We start from the raw sequence: 19039 nt of genomic DNA, 5'->3' as shown, positions 1-19039 counted from the left end.
CTCTCCCCAGAGGTCAAATACCAGGCTATATTAGTCATTTTAGCTCTTAGGGGCCGAACACATGCCTGGCACCTGGCATTTAGTGAATGATATTTTACTAAATGAAGTGGATTCAGTGAAAGACTCTACTTTAAGGAAGGAATAATGCAATGTTTTTCATCTTTTATATATAAATACCTACCATGGTAGGATAGGTCCATTCTCCATAATCTGCGTTAGTGGACCTCAAGAACTGCCAAAGGAAGAACCCTTCGCGAGAGTGGGGGAGAGAAAAAGCCAAGCAGACAAAGCCATGGCCTCTTGAGCAGACCAGGAGACAGACAGGGTGCAGATGCTTGTTCATAAGGAATGCCCCATGAAAAAGAGATGTGTGTTAGAATTATAATTAGAATAGGTAGAATAATTTGGGGAAATGCTGTTTACTCTTTTCTATTAACTCATGATTACTTATTCATCCCTTCATTTAATGAATATATTTTAAATATCTACTATGTTCCAGGCATTGTTGTAGGCACTGGAGACACAACAGTGACCAGCAAATTTCAAAGTCCCTGTCTTCATGGAGCTTACATTTTACCTGGTGTGACAGACAGGCAACCAATAAAATGAGAAATTGAAGCATATAGTATTTTAGAGAAGAGTATTAACTCTTACAGAGGAAAAAATAAAGTGGGAAAGAAATATTGGAGGTGTGGGGGAGGGGAGTGTTGGGATTTTGAAAGGGAGGTCAAGGAAGTTCTTGCCAGATGTTATGTTTGAGGAGGGACCTGGAAAAAGAGAAGGAGTGAGGTGGGAGGTGGGTGTATCTCTGGCTAAAGAGCAATCAGAGGAGAGGGAGCTGTGAGTGCCCAGGGTTTACAGAGCCTGGGGGCCAGTGTGGCCACGGCCCAGGGAGGGAGGGGAGAAGATGTGAGATGTGGGGGGAAAGTCATGCAGGAGCAGTATTTAGGGTTTGGGGTCATAGGACTCTGGCTTCCATTCTGAGTAAAAGGGGAAGCAGCTGCAAGGTTTCAGGAAAGGGGTGTGGTGACCTCTTGAAGTCCATGAGACACTCCACCTAGGTGTTGGGTTGGGATTAGATGCCATCAGGGAAGGGCAGAAGCAAGCATGCTGGTTAGGAGGCTCTTCAGAGAATTCAGGTGAAGGATGATGGTGGCCTGAACCCAGGTGCAGAGTGGGCTATGAGAAGTGGTTGAATTCTGGAAATAGTTAGAATGTAGAGCTGATGGGATTTGCCAATGAACAAAATATGGGCGTGGGAGAAATAGAGGAATCAAGAATGGCATTAAGCTTTTGACCTGATTAACTTATGGAATGAAGTTGCTGTTAAGTGGGGTGGCAAGACTGAGGGAGGAGGTTGAAATGAGGTCAAGTTTCAGATGTTGCTCAGATATCTTGCGAGAGTTGGGAATAGGCAGTCTGGCGTTCAGAGCAGAGGTGTGAGCCAGCGATTCAAATTGAGTAGTTGTCAGCATATATGCAGTACTTAAGGCTAGGAGACTGGGTGAGGTCACCCAGGATATGAGTGTAGGTGAGCAAGAGAAGAGAGCCAGGACTAAGTCCTGGGAGTCATGGAGAGTCACCCTTAAATTCTCAACTCTGACAACCCCTGAAGAAACAAAACAGGTTGAACTTGCCTTTTCCCAATATATTTGACCATAGAACCCACATTCATCTTCATAATCATGGAAATGATATTCCATTGATCTCATTTTGAAGAAGGCCACTTTAGGCTTGGGAGGTAGCCTGGGGGCATAAGGCGAGGAACTTTCCTTGTTCTGCTAAAGGGTTTGGACTTTATCTTCCAGGTGGCAGGGGGCCACTGAGGGATGTTAAGAGAAGAACTATCAGGATTAGAAATGTTGGTGGCAGTGTGGAAGGTGGCTGACGGAGGGGAGTCTGAAGGAAGAAGACAAGAAAATAGGTGATTGCAATACCCCAGGTGAAAGATGAAGAAGCCCTGAGTGTAGTAATTGTCAATGGAGAGAAAAATTAGATAAACACATATTTAGGAAGTTTAGAATCTATAACATTTGAAGACCAATTAGTTATATAGTGGGTGATGAAAAGATTCTATGATAATTCTAAGGTAGGATGGGATTTTCTATCATTACCTGAGTCCTTTAGAGAGGTCTATCAATGCGAGCTACAAGCTAACATTCCATGTAATTAACTTTTCAAAAATTTTAATGTTTATTAATTTTTGAGAAAGAGCAAGACAGAGACAGAGTACAAGTGTGGCAGGGACAGAGAGAGAGAGGGAGACACAGAATTAGAGGCAGGCTCCAGGCTCCAAGCTGTCAACACAGAGCCCGATGCAGGGCTCGAACTCACGAACCATGAGATCATGACCTGAGCTGAAGTTGGACGCTTAACCAACTGAGCCACCCAGGCGCCCCTACCTATGTAATTAGCTTTCTTTTTTAACATGGTAAAAACATATATCTCAAAAAACAAATGCGAATTAATGTCCAAATGATGTTGCCTTCCATTTTTGTTATTCGTAAAGTCGTATTAGTTTTTTTCGTTAGCACAAAAACATTTTAAAATGGTACTTAATGGAGTATGATAAACTGTATGTGCAGGGGATTTTAATGGTATTTTCTTTAACATTGATAGTTGTGTTTTGGTATTGGTGTGTTCTCATCTTTTATGTTTGCAGAGTACAGATTTAAAAAGAAAACAGGTTATATTGACTAGAAAAATGTTCCCAGTGACTGGGTTAACAACTTTTGTGTGTGTGTGTGTGTGTGTGTGTGTACACGTATATATATATTTATATACACCATGTTCTCCAACATTGAATAAAAGGTGGGAGACATTTCCAACATGGTTTATTTTGATTTTTCTGTGTTTAGAATGCTGGCTGGAAAGTGCTGACATTCCCCTGGCTACTCCATGAGCCCTGGAAAGAAAGGATGTTTCTGTCGTGCAGCTCTGGTATGTTTGCAGCTTGTTTACCTTTTTAAATAGCCTCTTGCCTGCAATAGTGACGTCTCTCAAATAACCTAAGTTCTGTATGCTGAATTGATAGGCAGAACCAAGTTGTTCAGGGTTTTATGAATGATGCATAATGTCACATCTTGATGGCTAATGAAGCAGAGAGGAAAGACTTTCAGTCTGACATCTAATTAATTCTTAAGAAAAAAAATGAACTTTTTTGGGGGGTAGTAAATATTGGTTCTGTTCACAAATGTTTCTGATTCTCTTCCCTCTAGGCACATTGTAGGATTGAGCTTTTCAGTCTGTGTGAGAAAAGACTCATCATATGACTGACTTCAGCCAATGAAGCATAAGTGGAAGTGACATGCATCACCTCTGGATGAAAGTCAGCAAGAGTCAGTTTATAATTTCCCACATTTCCTTGCCCTTGTCATGGTGACCATGAGGCTTCCAATGATGGAGGCTCTATTTGTTTTTGTTCCTGAGTGAGACAACGTGGGGACGAGTCTCTAGTGGACTTGCAAGGCTTTATTGTTTCAAGTGACTGAGTGTTGGGGTTTGTTACAAAGCCCATACTGACTAATGTGCTTTTAATTCTTTATTTACACATTTAAAACGCTGCTTACATTTTCTGATCAGCATATGCGCATTATGGGGAACTTTGAAAATACAGAAAAGTATCAAAAAGAAATAAACACGCACTGAAATTACCTATACAGAAATAATTTCTGTTAATATTTTGATGTATTTTCTTTCTCTCTTTTTCTCATAAAACTAAGATCACACTATGTATACACTATTGGTGTTTTTGGTTTATATTATATCAATAGTCTTTAAAATATATCATCTGTGGCACAATATTAGTGAAGGAATGTTGTAATCTATTTTTATGTTTGTGTATTTCCTATTTATATTATATATTCAATAACAAAATAACATTTTACTTTTTTTTCTTTTTCTTGTTGTAAACAACATCCCAATGATACATTAGTACGTATCTTCACTCAGATGGCTGCTTATGTCCTTAGGGTAGAAGCTAGAAGGAGAATTACTGGGCCAAGAAATATAAATATTTTTAAGACTTTTGCTACCTATTGCAAAAACTGCCCAGGAGAAAGGTTGTACCAATTAGCACTGCAGCAAGGAGACATGGGCCATCTCACCACCTCCGTTGATGGCTAGAATTCCTTTTAATCTCTGTTAATTTGGTAGGTGAAAACGCTATCTTGTTGTTTTATATTTGCATTTCTTTGATTACAAGTGATGTCGAACATTTATTTCATATGTTTATGAGTCATTTGCATTTTTTCTTCTGGGAATTGTCTAAATGGATTTTCAAGTCCCCCAAACACCAAACTGTTAAACAGAGAGCAACGCAGGAAGCCAGCAGCGCTGTTCTGTTGCCACGGAGCCTCAGCACGTGTTTTTGAAGTGTGAGTGTTGAACAGGCTTCTCTTATTCCCTCTCATCTTCCTTGTTTTGATTATTTTCTCTCCAGTCATCTCCCTCCACAGCCTATGTCTCCCTCAAGTCTTGGTCTCGCTCCAAACATTTTATTGCACCAGGCAGCAGTCGTGACCGAACCTGAAATTTTGGAGAGAGAGGGACAAATGACATCAAAGTTGGTTTTCAGGGGGAACAGCATTGTTGTGGAAAAACCCACGAAGTGTCTTCCCTATGAAAATCCCTCCGCACCCAACTGATACGTTCCCATGACCATGACCAAAAGGTGGTGGGCACATCCTCTCTTCTACTGGGTCAGTGGTTAAGGGCCTGCTCCTCCGGCTTTAGGCTTGAATCTACCACCCCTGGCGATAAAGCTTAAATTACTCTTCCCGGAAGCGTTCTTGTTTATCTCATAGACATTGCATCACCCCAGATTGTCTATTTGGTGCTTTTAAGAAAGGAGAAGAAAGAGTCTGAATTTCCCCAAAGTGAGTGTTAATTTTTAGCCAGTGTGAGATAAAAGACAGATTGAAATGGAGCCAGAGGGACCTGCCCTTCACCCTCCATCTTCATTGGAGCTGGAAGCTCACATTGGTATGTCAGACAGCAGCTGGCAGGCTCTTTTATCATCATTAATTGTCCGCTGAGTTGTCACAAGGAGAGGGTAGAATTCAGGTTTAATTACATCTGTATCATCTCTGATAAAGTTCAGGAGATTCTGGTGGTACAAAACAGGCGTGGGCCATGATGTGCCAAGGATAGTCTGTGAGACAGAAGCCATGTGTATCCTTGAGGGGGAAAAGGTGAATTAACTGAATTCTGAGGGAAGGAAGGCTTATCAAGGCTGGAAAACTCTCATGAGACTTGGTGATGGGGATGAGGGGGAGGGCCAGCTGCTAGTGGCATTGAGCTGGCTGAGGGTAATTTGGTTTATTTGGGGCAGGGGTAGTGAGGCTTCACAGGGGATAAGCAAAGATCCATTCAAGGAAATTTGCTGGTTTTTTATGGACAATAACCAACGGCCAGGCAGGGAGCAAGGAAATGCATTTAGTTTTAGGTAAAACAATAGCACCCCCCACTCCCATTTCCTTTATGAAATCAGTCTCTGGATGGTCTCAGATTTAATTCTGGAAACGCTGGTGCAGAGCAAGGCTTCAGTGACAAGGAAGCTGGCTTTGGCTGTAACAGGAACTAAAGTGCAGCTTACTGGGAACAGCAAGGGGCAGGTGGCAGGGAACTGAGTGCGTCAGTAGCTCATTGTTCCCCCAAATACGTCAGTAGTTGCTAAAAGCCTGTACCACGGTTAGGACAATGTCCCTTCTGCCCGGCTTAGCCCACGAGGTCTCATTCAGATCCGATATGAAGCCCTGGGGACCTCCCTATCTGCTTCTGGTCCTCTCCTCATTGACTGCCATTTGAACTTTGTAGCTCAGAACAAAGCTTTGGCCCCTCATTTCCCTCCTTCGCTGCATAGATCTTGTGCTTAAGAATATTAGCCCTTGGTTTCATCTTCTCTCACTTCCTGAACGAAAATCTGAGGCCATTTCATGAGCTCTCAGTGGTAGAATTAAGTGTTTTCAAAGAATTGTATACATTGGCCATCTGGTCCTCTGCTTTTCAAAAGGATAATTTCAGTGCTACTCCCATATCTTAGGAAGAGCAATTTATTTTAGTCCTTAGGCCCTTTTTCAGTATTTAGGGAAAAAAAGTAGATCACGTAAATGCAACCTGAAAAATCTAAATATAATAATTGTGTGTGTGTGCGTCTGTGTACTATACATAATAAAAGGGTTTTGCACATATTCTAAGCTCTACTAAAAGAAAAGTCTTCCTAATCTAAAGTTTGTGGTGTTTTATGTTAGGTTTCTCACTCAAACCACATAACTAGTCTTTGCTCTGATTTTTATAGTCGGGAACAGAGCTTACAGGGTTAAGTTTGGAAAAGCAAGTAAGTCAAATTCAGAGTTCTTAGAATTTAAAATATATGTTGACTAAGATACATAAGAGGATTAATATTGAATATAAGAAGATATTTATGACAGTTATATATTTCATATATATGAATATGTATTCCATATATATATATATATATATATATGTATGTATATTTACATGTGATTGCAAGTTTCTTGAAGTCAGAGCTCTGTATTTGTACCTCTATCCAGGAGCACTAGGCACAGGCAGATGCTTGATGAATACGCACTGAATGTGTAAAGTATGTGTTGAATGTGTTCAACAGATTTTGCAGTTATATACCCTGAGGGCTAATCATGTTAACTGGGGTATGAGCAGAATTGATGCTGAGTGCCAAAATACCAAGTTGTGGCTGAGCTCATCCCAGGTCATGGAACCCACCTGAGCTGCCCCTGGAGTATGGAGAATAGAGGCATGTGCCCGGGCTCCAGGGCTGCAACTTTGCCCTGCAGGGGCTGGTAGCTGGGTGTAACTCAGGTGGACTTCCGACTAAGGAGAAGGACATGCATACACGTAAACAGGGAGGGAGGTCAGGTAGTCACCTGCATTTTTCTTCTACTGACTTCCGAAGTCCACTCTGTGGGACTGATTTCTTATCTTCACCCAGTGAAATATAGACATGCCCTATGACATTTCTGTCCAAGCCAGAGTAACTCAAATGGTTCCCTCATTGCTTCAAGGTGCCAGCATCATCTCCGGATGGAAATTAGTATTTCTGATCCTATGTTATAGTTAAAACTCAAATTTTGTTTTAAAATAAAAAGTTTTCTTGCGTCGCCTGGGTGGCTCAGTTGGTTGAGTGTCCAACTTCGGCTCAGGTCATGATCTCACAGTTTGTGGGTTCGAGCCCCACATTGGACTCTCTGCTGACAGCTGAGCCTGGAGGCTGCTTCTAATTCTGTGTCTCCCTCTCTCTCCTGCCCCCCCCCCCCCGACTCACACTCTGTCTCTCTCTCTCAAAAATAAATGAACTTAAAAAATAAAATAAATAAAATGAAATGACATGACATGACACGAAATGAAATAAAATAAAAAATTCTCCCTTTTGGGGCACCTGGGTGGCTCAGTCAGTTGGGCATCTCACTTCAGCTCAGGCCATGATCTTGCATTTCATGGGTTCAAGCCCCACGTCGGGCTCTGTGCTGACAGCTCAGAGCCTGGAGCCTGCTTCGGATTCTGTGTCTCCCTCTCCCTCTGCCCCTTCCCTGCTCGCTCTATCTCTCTCTTTCTCAAATATAAACATTAGAAAAAAAATTCTCCCTTTCTTTCACTTCAGGCTTATTCCAGGCAGGAGGCCATGGTCAGGGAAAAGGAGTGTTCTCAGACTTCTCTCTCTCCCCTCTCCTCCATGGCACTTCTAATCCTTTTTCCACATTCCTCCAACTCTTGGTTTTTGATGAAGAAGATCATGCATCCCAATTTACTCAGGCTGGTCCCAGTAGCTTGTTGTCTGGGCCTCGTTATTAACAGTTCCCTTTGTATCATGGCTTCCAAGAGAATTAGAACCAATAGGATACATATTTATCCATATATCTACGTTATACATACATACATACACATATACACACATATAGCTTACTTGTCTCTAATGGTGCAATCTTACACCTTGATGTGGGTGAAGGGATTAAGGGTTGAATAGATTTGTTTCCCTCCTTTGAAATTTGACACCATTGCAAAGTGATATCTGTGTTTCAAGACTTTAGCCTAAAGCTCCATTTTCTCATTCTGTACAGACACACACAAATGGACAGACGGATGTACATTTATCTATAAATATCATCAGTTGGCGGAATCCCCAGTAACAAAGAAAAAGTAGGTAAGGGGATTGTGCCTCACACTGCCCTTCTTTCTTTTCTCTTTAATATTGCCCTGGATGTGTGTTGTGATTTCATTTTACCAGCAGGTGTGTGTGCGTGTGTGCATGTGTTTGGAGGTGGTGGGGAGAGGGGGGCAGGGTATGACTCCCCACAGCGTGGTTAGTCTGCACCTTCATATTCCCGTGAGTTCATCCCTGGGTCCCGCATCAGACAGGCTGTCTGGATGCTCTTTAAACTAAGCAGCAGGATAGATGCTACTTCTGGCATCACCCTTTGCTACAAAGGCATTGAAAACAAGGCCTGAGGCAATTAGGACATCAAATAGTCCTGTGGCTCTTATAATACCTAAATATTAAATATTTAAAAAGGTAAGCAGGCTTGAAATTTGTAATGGAAGGAAAATTTCCCTTTAAGTCATTAAGGGGTATGAGTAGCCCCAAGCCTTTGAAAAATAGTTGGAAAAGTTTGAAGAATTCATAACTCAAAAGAACCTCGGTTACGTTCATAAATATGTAGAGCTTAGAGTAATAAAATAAGGGCCAATTCAGAGGTACATTTAGGAAGGTGACCAGAGCATAATTAAAGTAACTGGCTTCACAGCAAATTTGGAGTTCTGTCTCCAGGAAAGTGGTTACTATGAGACAGTCACAGACAACCCTGAGAAAACGAGCGCACAAACCCTCATCAAAGAAGAAAATAAGCTGAGGTGGTTAAGAGAGCAGATTCTATAGTGCGAGGGAACAGATCCTAATCTGCCTAAATAATTTATGATCTAGGTGGCCTTAGGAAACAAGTAGAACTTTTCTCTGCCTCCATTTTCTCACCTGTCAATTGGGACCTACCTCCTAGGGTGCTCGTGACAATGCTAGCAGTGTCTTTGATGCAAATAAATGCTTAGTAAGTATTACTAAATCTAGTGATAATTTTTTTTTCTCCTAGAGGCACCAAGAGTCTGATACAAAGATGAGTATTTCAAATAAAGAGCATCTGTAAGAAAAAGCCAGTGGATCCAAGCTAATAACAGACAGCAGTTCAAATTTTTTATTGATTGGATTTGATTATACAGTCACAAAAATAAATAACTGACTCAGTTTCAGATACAAACAAGACAGAAGTGTGACAAAGAAAGTGTTTAGTTCTACAAAATAGAGGGAGTGACTTTCAGTTTGCTCTGTTTTGTGTGTGTGTGTGTGTAGTTTACTAAATCTCGTTTTTCTCCAGAAGAGAGAAAAAAATTCCACAAAGATTGTTTCATCTTTTGATTATATTGTTTTGTATTGGTTGATAGATATGCCTATTATAGACTCAATTCTTGAGTCATGAAGATGTGACCCATATTAGTTAGCACAAACTGTGTGTTGTAACCAACACCCCCCACACCTCATTGTGGATTGTATTAGTGGAGGCATACTTCTCCCTTGTGCCGCGGCTTCCTGGAGATCAGATACATCTTCTGAGGGCTCTGCTCCAGTGTTGATATGGGGGTCTAGACCCATTTTGTCCTGTGGTTCCCATGTTTCCTATGGCTTTTCTGATGTTCTCCACTAGGGCTTCAGCTTTCCTCACTGATGAGCAAAGCTATAGAATGTGGATGATTGTGGAATATTTTACCTGGCTTGGAAGTGGCAATCATCATTTATTTTCATATTCCTTTGGACAGAACCTGGTCACATCGTCCCACCCTAACTGCAAGGGAATCTAGGAAACGTAGATTCCCTGTATTCCCATGAGGGGAAAAAGGGACTGGCGAGCATTTAGTTAGCCTCTGCTGCATGACTTTCGTTGATGTGAAATTAAAGAAGGGTGTTGTATGTAAGCAATGAATCATGGGAATCTAGTCCCCAAAACCAAGAGCACACTGTGTATACTGTATGGTAGCCAACTTGACAATAAATTATATTGAAAAAATAAAAATAATAAAAAATAAAAAAATAAGAAAGAGTTTTTGTATTGGGTAAGGCTTTATAGAGTGGGTTGCAACAAGGGAAGTTTGGAGACCTTGGCCACTGACTGGATCAAGGCAAAAGCCCTTTGTACTTTAAAATGTGAATGTGCACATTAACATGCACAGCAGAGTGAGGACTTCTTTGAGTAGGATGCCCCCTGATCCACTGGGTAGGCGAAACTCATTTTTTGCTTCCTAGGGTCAAGATGCTGAGGAAGTGGTGGTAACCTTATGCTTTCTAGATGTTCTCATAGCATCAGGACCCTTCCTGATAAACTCCAGGGAACATTGAAACCCCTTTTCTCTGGCTAATCTAATTCAACTTGATGTTAATTGTTATTGCTTATCTCTTCTCTAGAATTTCCCCTTAATGTGAGTCTGTCTGGATCATCCAAATGGTTCTTGCCTTGCCCTCGTTCAATGATTCATCCATCAAACAGCTATTGGGCATCTACTGTGCAAAGACAATAAGAATAGTTTTTGGTTATATCTTCAGATAGTAAGATAGCTTTACAAAGGGGTAGAAACTTTCAGTTCAAGAAATAATCTATTCAATAATAGTAATTTGTAAAGGTACAACACAGTGTCCTATAGGAATAATTATGCTATATGGCTGCTAGCGTCTCATTTGAGTTATTAGCTCCATGAGAAGGTGGGCAAATATGGCAGAGTGTTGATTAACTTTGAGAAGAAAAACTTGAGACTGCCCTCACAGAGGTTTCAAATGCCAATTGGGCTATATAATGTATGGCTGGGTACTATTTTGGTCAAGACTGGATTGTCTTGGCCTTTCATATTTCTGTTCCTTTGTTTCTCAACCTCAGTCAACGAGAAGCTGGACTGGATAATCACTATAGTTCTTTGAGTTGGTCATTTGTTTTTTCTGCCATCTAGCACACTTAAGGAGCAGCTTTCCTTACTTCTTCCCTGCCCTGGTGTGAGCCCAAGAAAAAGGAAAAGCAATTTAATTTTAATGTTATCTGAAGTCAGACATAATTAGGAAGACAAATCTACTGGAAAAAAAAAATCTGCATTCCAAAGCCAAATACTGTGGTGTTGGCAGTCAGATCAAGCACCAACCTAATGCATTAACTGTGCTCTATGAGGCTTTCACTGAAGGTAATAGTTATGTTTCAAGAGGGCATGATGTGACCCATGGTATTTCCAAATTCTCAAGAGTAACAAGCCATGAAAAAATAGGATTTATTTGTATGCATGAGTTCTAAAAATCATCCTTTGATTTTTCATGGTACGAAGAGTATCATGCTGAAGCAATGTTATCAGCGGGCCATCTAGGTTGTTCAAAATACCGATTTGTGAGCCCCATCCCACACTTTATTAAGTTCAAATTTCTGAGATAGAACCTTATAATCTGAATTTCTAACCAACTCCCCAGTTTGAGAGTTCATTAAAAGTTTGGTGACCATTAAACAAGTAGTCAAATCACAGAACTGTCCTCATCTACAGAAGGAGAATATTAACACTCTGCTGTCACACAGCGCTGTTGTACAGGTTAAAAGGAAATCATGTACCTGCAGCCCTCTGCCGAATGCAAATTCCCCTGCAAATATAGGCTTATGTTTTTATCCTCAGGGGCAAAAGTTGAGACAACTGACCATCGTTTGCTTTTATATTTTCCACTTCCCTCCCCTTGGGAGTTTAGGCACAGAGAGTATCAGAATGTGATGCATTTATTCTGGACCCCTTGCTTTAGTTGAGTTTATGTCAACTGCAGTAGCTCCAAAGTGCATGTGAAGTTAAGTATAAGCAAAGTTCCATTTGTGCACTTTACGATTTTAAAGGGGACAAGCACAACGTTCTGTTGATCAGGGACACAAACAAAGCTATTAGCTCTAGGTCTAGGGAAAGGGAAAAAAAATCACTTTTCATATTGTGCAACCAACCCTAAATCAGGTCAATCTCTCCTTCATTGCTGGCTAATATCCAAGTCACAGTGAAAAGCTGATGTTTTTGTTTAGAATGGATTTTTGCAGTGTTTATAAACCAAGACTCCTTGAAATTTTCATTAGGAGGATCATACAGTTCACCTCTTGTCCTGCCCTTTATCCTTTCTCCTGGAATAGTTGAGTGATTTTGAAAATTCTCACTAGTTTAATTGATTAGTAAGGAGAGTTATTTTTGAAAGTCACCTTCTGCAGAGCAGAACTGAGATTGACATACAGTCAAGATTCTACGACCTTGGTTTATGCAGCATAGGGAGTGATGAGAATGTGACCTTCATTACAGCTTTGAATGTGTGAGGAAGGGAAGGGAAGGGAACTGTCACATATGAATTCATTGCCAGCCCTTTGCTTGGCACATAAGTCCTGTTATGTCTTTGAATCCTAATGAGTTATAATCCTGTGACATAGGTATATCCATAAGTGAAGAAACTGAGGCGCAAAGTGGTTAACTTGCTGGTTGATGGTGGAGCTAGGATGATTTCTGTGTGACAGACCACCCCAAAACTTGATGGCTTACAAAGATAGCCATCTAGTAATGCTCACAAGTCTATGGCCAGTATTAGTTGTCAGGGCAGCTGGATAGTCCTGCTGATCTGAGTCAGGTTCAGCTAAATGTGGTTGAGCATGCTTATGCATTTGCAGCCAGTTGGCCAGTTGGCTGATGTGTGTGTGTGTGTGTGTGTGTGTGTGTGTGTGTATCTGTGTCTGGTTCAGGATGGCCTCTTGTGTGTCTGGCAGTTGGTTAACTGTTGGTTAGAGTATGAAGGTATGGAAGACTGTATGTCCCAAAGATGGCCACTGCAATATATCCTGTGTTATATGTCCTTTTTATAGTGGGATATCATGGTTTTCTCCTTTATCCCTTTCCCTTGAATCTGGGAAGAGCTTTGTGACAACTTTGACCAATAGAATAGGTCAAAAAGTAATGCTGGGCCAATTTCTAGGCTTAGCTTTGAGAAACTGACAGCTTCCATTTTCATCCTTTCATGACTTTACTCTTGGAGCCCACCTACAATGCTGTGAGGAAGTCCAGCAGCCACAAGGACTATCCAGCCCACAGTCCCAGCCGAGATCCCAGCCGGCAGCCAGTATCAACCAGAAGACAGGTGAGTGAGTAACACCTAGATGACACTAGCTCCTAGATGAGTCACCCCCAGCCTTCGAGCTGCTCCAACAAATGCCATGTGAAGCAGAGATGAACGGTCTCTGCCAGGACCTGCCCAAAGTGCTCATTTGTAAGGAAAATGAATGGTAATTGTTTGAAGCCACTGAGTTTGAGGTGGCTTGTTATGCAGCAATGGATAACTGGAATGGAGTTACAGTGTCACTCAGCAGGCTGGACCGGGCTTGTTTGCATGCAGGAACTAGCAGGGGTCCTGCAGATGCACAAAAGGTCTCTTGAGGCCTAGGCTCCAAACTAGCTCACTGTCACTTTCACTGTGTTCTGTTGTGTAGAGCACATGACAAGGCCAGACCAATTCAAGGGAAGGGGAAAAAGACCGCCTTTGGGTGGAAGGAGCTAAAAGTCACATTGAAAAGTGCTTGGAATAAAGGGAGAAATGAGGCCCTGTGGCCACGTTTGCAAGCTACTGCATTATGCAACCTCCTAATGTGGGCAATTCAGGTCAGTAAGAAAGGTGAAGTGACACTTTAAAAACCCAAGAAATCTTAATGATTGTGTTTCATATAACAATATATATAGACAATAGGGCCTGACTTCTGGCAAATTTGGCCATATAGACTATCACTCACATAAAAAAAAGTCAAGAAAATAGCTATCACAAAGGCCATCCATATACTTTACTGATAGCAGAGGCATGCTCTCTCCCCCCTAAGCCCCACTGAAGTAGCAAGGAACAGAGCTTGGAAGGAATGGCAACAATTTTATTCCTTTATGCTGCAGAATACATAGGGCCTGTGTCAAAACCTTATTTATATTCATTAATTGATTGATTTGAGAAACACACATTCAATGGGGCTGTCAAGAGGTTGAAGTGATGGTTTTAAGACTATTGTCAAGTCCCCTTCTGGGTCTAGGACCATGAACACCAACCTCCGAAGATGGATTATTTTGGAGAAGACAAGCCAGGTTCACTGGGGCAAACAACATATTTGGGCCAGCTTTGGAGTAAGTTTCATGACTTTTTGGAGAGGGCTGACTTATGGAAAGGCACCAGTCAGTCACCAACTTGCTGGGCTGGGGAATGCAGGCATGCCTCTGGAGTTGGGTAGAGTCAGAACAAGGCCTCTTTTGATTTCTTCAGACTAACCAAACCAGATCCACTTCAGTTCAGTGCTACCCAAAGCAACAAAGAGTTATCAAGCACCTCCTATGCTCAGTCACTTTTGTGGGTGCTCAACACACAGAACTGAAATAGGATCTGGGCCCTGCTTCAGAGGTGTTCATGGTCTTGAAATCTGTTGGCAAACCAATTCTTACCATTCGGTTTCTCCGTACTTGATCCTGTCAACAGGGATGTGAACAGGAAGCACTGGAGAGGGACTCTGAATTCACTCTGCGAGAATGGGATGGTTTTCTGGAAGCCGGGATGAGAAGAACTTACCTAGGGGAAGGGGGGAAAGGTGCCTATAGGCTGGGGGAAGAACATATGGAAAGACTCGGAAGCAAGACCGAAAAGTCTGGATGTGTGTGGGAGAAAGGCAAGAAATACATTCACAGAAGAAGGTGGGAGCCTGAGAGAAGGGATGAGATCAGATGTGGTTGTAGGAATCAAGAATGCAGAGAATGGATTCAAGGGAGAAAACAGGGAGCTTTGAGAGGGGATTGTGGTAATTCAGGCCAACAGAGGGCCCCACGTGTAGTCATGAGACTGGACATTTTAAAGACATTTACTGTCACTGGATTTGGATTAACTGGATCGGGGAATCCAGGGTGATGCCCAGATTTGGAACAATGGGTGGCTGGTCCTGCCATTGTCTGACACAGCGAACAGAAAAGGATGGGCAGGCTAGGGTTGGGAAAATGCTGAGTTTGGCCTAGGATATGCCATGTTTGAGGATCCTTAGACGTTTAGCCTGAAAAAGTGTACCCTGAAGTCGTTTTCTGGGTTGTTCCAATTCCTATATTCTCCCTCTCTCTCCTTGTCTGCTTTTATCCCTGCCTCCCTATCCCTGACAAAATCCAAATCTCCAAAACAAAATAGTGAAAAATGCGTTCGAAACAGTCTCTATGTTCACATGGAGTATTGTACATGTCTCTAGCACCTCCTACGTGGCATTATATCCTCCCTGGAAAGACCTGCATGTGTACAGCGCATATCCACAAATGACTACTTATAAAATGTTGCCAAACACAGGATGAGCACACTTGCATACACATCCTGCAGATTAGAGGCATGGGTTTGTCTGTATCTGCCTCCAAACCTGAAAGCTATTACATAGTTTTCCAGTTGTAGTGCAGGGAAATTTCCTTCTATGGCCTTATACATTTTATAATTTATAAATTACAACTCTGATTTGTATCTCACAACAGTCCACGAATATCCACGGGAAAGATACGAATTCCATTTTATTGATGAAGAAATTGAGGCTGAGAAAGCATGTGACTTAACCACTACGGTAGATCCGGAACATGCAGCCAAGCCTGTTTGCCCAAGTCCAATGTTCCCTCTGTCCCAGTACCTTATCCTTCTTTGGGCAAGAACAGCCAAGAAATGGTGAGTTCCACAGGGATGAAATTGGGTCTTCTAAATAAGCATGTCGTGATTTGACCTAGGTGATGTCAGCCTCTCCTACCAAACTGAGCCTTCCCCATTGTATCCTTGGTTGTTTCACTGGGCAGAGGCTGCATCTGGGTGTTGCATTTGTCTGTTAGGCCCTTTACTAAGGCTGTCTGGATAGAATGGAATCACTACAATTCTTTTGGGAGCACTAAATATAATATAATATAATATAATATAATATAATATAATATAATAATAATATAATATAATATAATATAATATAATATAATATAATATAATTACATCATATAAATTATATTAGTTATATATACATATATATGTATATGTGTGTGTATGTATATATGTGTATATATATATATATATATACACACACACACACACATATATATGATAGCTTTCTGCTTTTATGCATAGGTACTATTTTTCCTTGCCACATATTTCTTTCCAGTTCAATAGCTAGTGAAACTCAAGTACCACCACTAACCCAAGGGCCAGACTCCATGTCTGAAACTGACAAAGCAGATGGGCAGCTTGGTAGCCCTTCACTTACAGCCTGAGTTAACAGGGCCAGGGGTCAGCAGGGGAAAAGGATGGGCTAAAAATATCTCACTTTCCTTGGTTACTTGCTTGATGAGCCTTGGTGTGCCACCTGCCTTGCACTTACAAAGAGTTTCCAGGAGAGGGTATATTTATTATTTATTTATTTCAATGTTTGTTTATTTTTGAGAGAGAGAGTGAGTGGGGGAGGGGCAGAGAGAGGGGGAGACAGAGAATCCCAAGCAGGCTCTGTGCTGTCAGAGCAAAGCCTGACGTGGGGAAAGAACCCACGAATCGTGAGATTGTGACCTGAACCGAAGTCAGACGCCCAACTGACGGAACCACCCAGGCACCGCGAAAGGGTATATTTTAAAAGGATATGTTACAGGGGCACCTGGGTGGCTCAGTCAGTTAAGCATCTGACTTTTAGTTTCGTCTCAGGTCATGATCTCAATTTTGTGAGTGTGAGCCCCATGGCAGGCTCTGCCCCTCCCCCTACTCATGCTCTGTCTCTCTCAAAATAAATAAACTTAAAAAAATAAAATAAAAGGATATGTTACAAACATTTGCTGGCCGATTCCATGTCCTCAGTGATATAATGGGAATGGTATTATACAGTAGACAGTCTATTATGGTAGCAAGGAAGGGGAGAAGCTAATGAAATATAATTCTAGAGGACTTTAGTGATGTAAGATAAAGGATGTTCAATGTAAGTGTTGAGTGTATACAAAATATTTATAGTACACACACACACACACACACACACACACACATATATATAGAAAACTGGTTCCCAAGAGGCATTCTTTGAATAACTGATGGTCATATTAAAGTCATTTGAAAAATACAACACCAAGTTCCAGCATGAACAAATGGGCATATTCTCATGAGAATAAGAACCATTCTTGTTATTTATTCTGGGGCAAGATCCTCTCCATTTTAAGAAATTGCCAAGTGATAGTGGCTTCCTGGGCTATATTTCCCTGCCCAGTGGTTCCCTCAGAGCCCTGGAGGTTGACTGTCACTAGACAGGTGGGGGACCACTGAGCCAGTAGTCAAAGAACCAGTATCTCGGTATTCTTTAGGCCATAGGCCTACTTTATGATCTCATCTCAATTTCTCAGTAGTTCACCCTTTCAAGCAGGATGTCATTGGGATACCTGAGAACAGCCTGGGGGAGGGACATATGTGGGAGCCATGGCAGCTTCAAAGCCTTACCAAATGGTGTCCAAGAAGAGCCTCAAGGATGGAAGAAGCACAAAGCAGCCAGCTGGATTCCTGGTCACCTCTCCCTGAAGCCCTCTGGGTTTTCATGGACTGGGCAGCAGCAGGAGACAGGCCTGTGGTTCTTCATAGCCCACGATCCATGGTCAGAAGCTCCTGCTCTAGTCTTTTGATGTTCCAAACCATGCACTCTTTTTAGCTTGGTCTGAAACAGTTGAAAAGCCATTCCTTTGTTGAGAGGCGGTGTGGCTTTGTGAAAAGAGCCCAAACTAGCATCAGAAGTCCTAGGTTCAGCTTCCTTTGCTGACTGAGTGACACTGAACAAACCAGTTTAACTGTCGAGAAGTAATTTCCTATCTAAGATAAGGAATGAAATAATTATATATGGAGAATGCCTACCTGAGTGATTGGCTATAATCAGAACTCAAAAACAGCAATCATTATACTTAATATTACTATGGTGGTCAGTGCGGCTGCATGAAGGTGAGGATGAGGGAAAACCCCACCCCTTGGTCCCCAGGCTCCAGAGCAGAGCTTGTTTTCTGACTGTCCCTGGGCTGTCCCCCGCCCTGCCCCGGTCCTTATCACACCCTCACTGCTGGACTTCCCTTGACAGTTCCTTGAGGAACTGTCCATTCTTGTCCCCTTGACGATCACTCAGCTCTCTGAATGCACTACAGTCTGCCTTGCCAGCCAGCTCCAGACACTCCCAAATGTGGATGCTTTTTCTCATTCCCTCCCACTCCTTCCCCAGGCTCAGTGTGAAGCAATAGAGTGTGGGATATTTGGTGTCCAGATAGAAGCCTTTTGGCCAGGCTGCAGATGGTTTTAGTAACAATGACAAAAATGTCATAATAGATACCAATTACAGAAGATCTGCTGTGTTCTGGTGCTTTCCCTCATCAATTCATTAGGTTCTTATTCTAATCCTTTTGGACTCCAAGACCACGTCTGTTCCACTAAACCTTGACCAAATGTGGGGGCCCGATCACCGCCCCCCTTCCTTATGCACCATTCATTCTTAAGGATTCCCAGGTCCTGGAGTTTCAGATCATTTATTCATTTGGAATCAGCTAAGGAGCCACAAGAAATTAGTCTCATTAACTGATAGTCACACCGGGTTTCCTTTCTACATCAATCAACACCTCACAGCCCAGTCCCATGGGGACTATTTCTGGAGTCTAGTCTGTCCCAGACCCCACTAGACCCTCTGGTGTCAGCGTTTGGTACAGAGCACGGGCCCATCTGTACAGCTGCCGGGTAGCTTCCTGTGGGGTGTGTTATCCAGGCAGAGGGCTTTTTCATGACAATGTGAGCTCCAAGGAGTCTGGGGAGACCCAGGGCTGCTCCAAGATTAGCATCTTTTCAAAGACAGAGTCTGTGTTCTGAACACAGACTGTGACAAATGCCATAGCCTATAGCAAGGGTTAGTTTGAGGTATCAGCTGGCAGAAGACCCATGTCTCCATTAATTCCCCTCTTTGAA

The 19039-nt window shown here is 42.1% G+C and overlaps 2 long non-coding RNA genes across 2 annotated transcripts; both read left to right on the top strand.

Moving 5' to 3' along the window:
• Positions 1-1814: 1814 nt before the first annotated feature.
• Positions 1815-3747, top strand: LOC132686084 (uncharacterized). The gene is made up of 3 exons (XR_009613436.3): positions 1815-1924; positions 2859-2940; positions 3219-3747. It is a non-coding gene; the product is annotated as an uncharacterized LOC132686084 (long non-coding RNA).
• Positions 3748-3876: 129 nt separating this feature from the next.
• LOC144614885 (uncharacterized) lies at positions 3877-8421 on the top strand. Its single transcript, XR_013553152.2, has 3 exons — positions 3877-4151; positions 4284-4376; positions 8097-8421. It is a non-coding gene; the product is annotated as an uncharacterized LOC144614885 (long non-coding RNA).
• Positions 8422-19039: the final 10618 nt, after the last annotated feature.

This window comes from Panthera onca, chromosome F1, assembly GCF_046562875.1.
Source record: "Panthera onca isolate mPanOnc1 chromosome F1, mPanOnc1 haplotype 2, whole genome shotgun sequence".
NCBI classification, from domain to species: Eukaryota; Metazoa; Chordata; class Mammalia; order Carnivora; family Felidae; genus Panthera; species Panthera onca.
The sequence above is the reverse complement of the archived record's forward strand: the minus strand, read 5'-3'. Positions and strand labels throughout refer to the sequence as shown.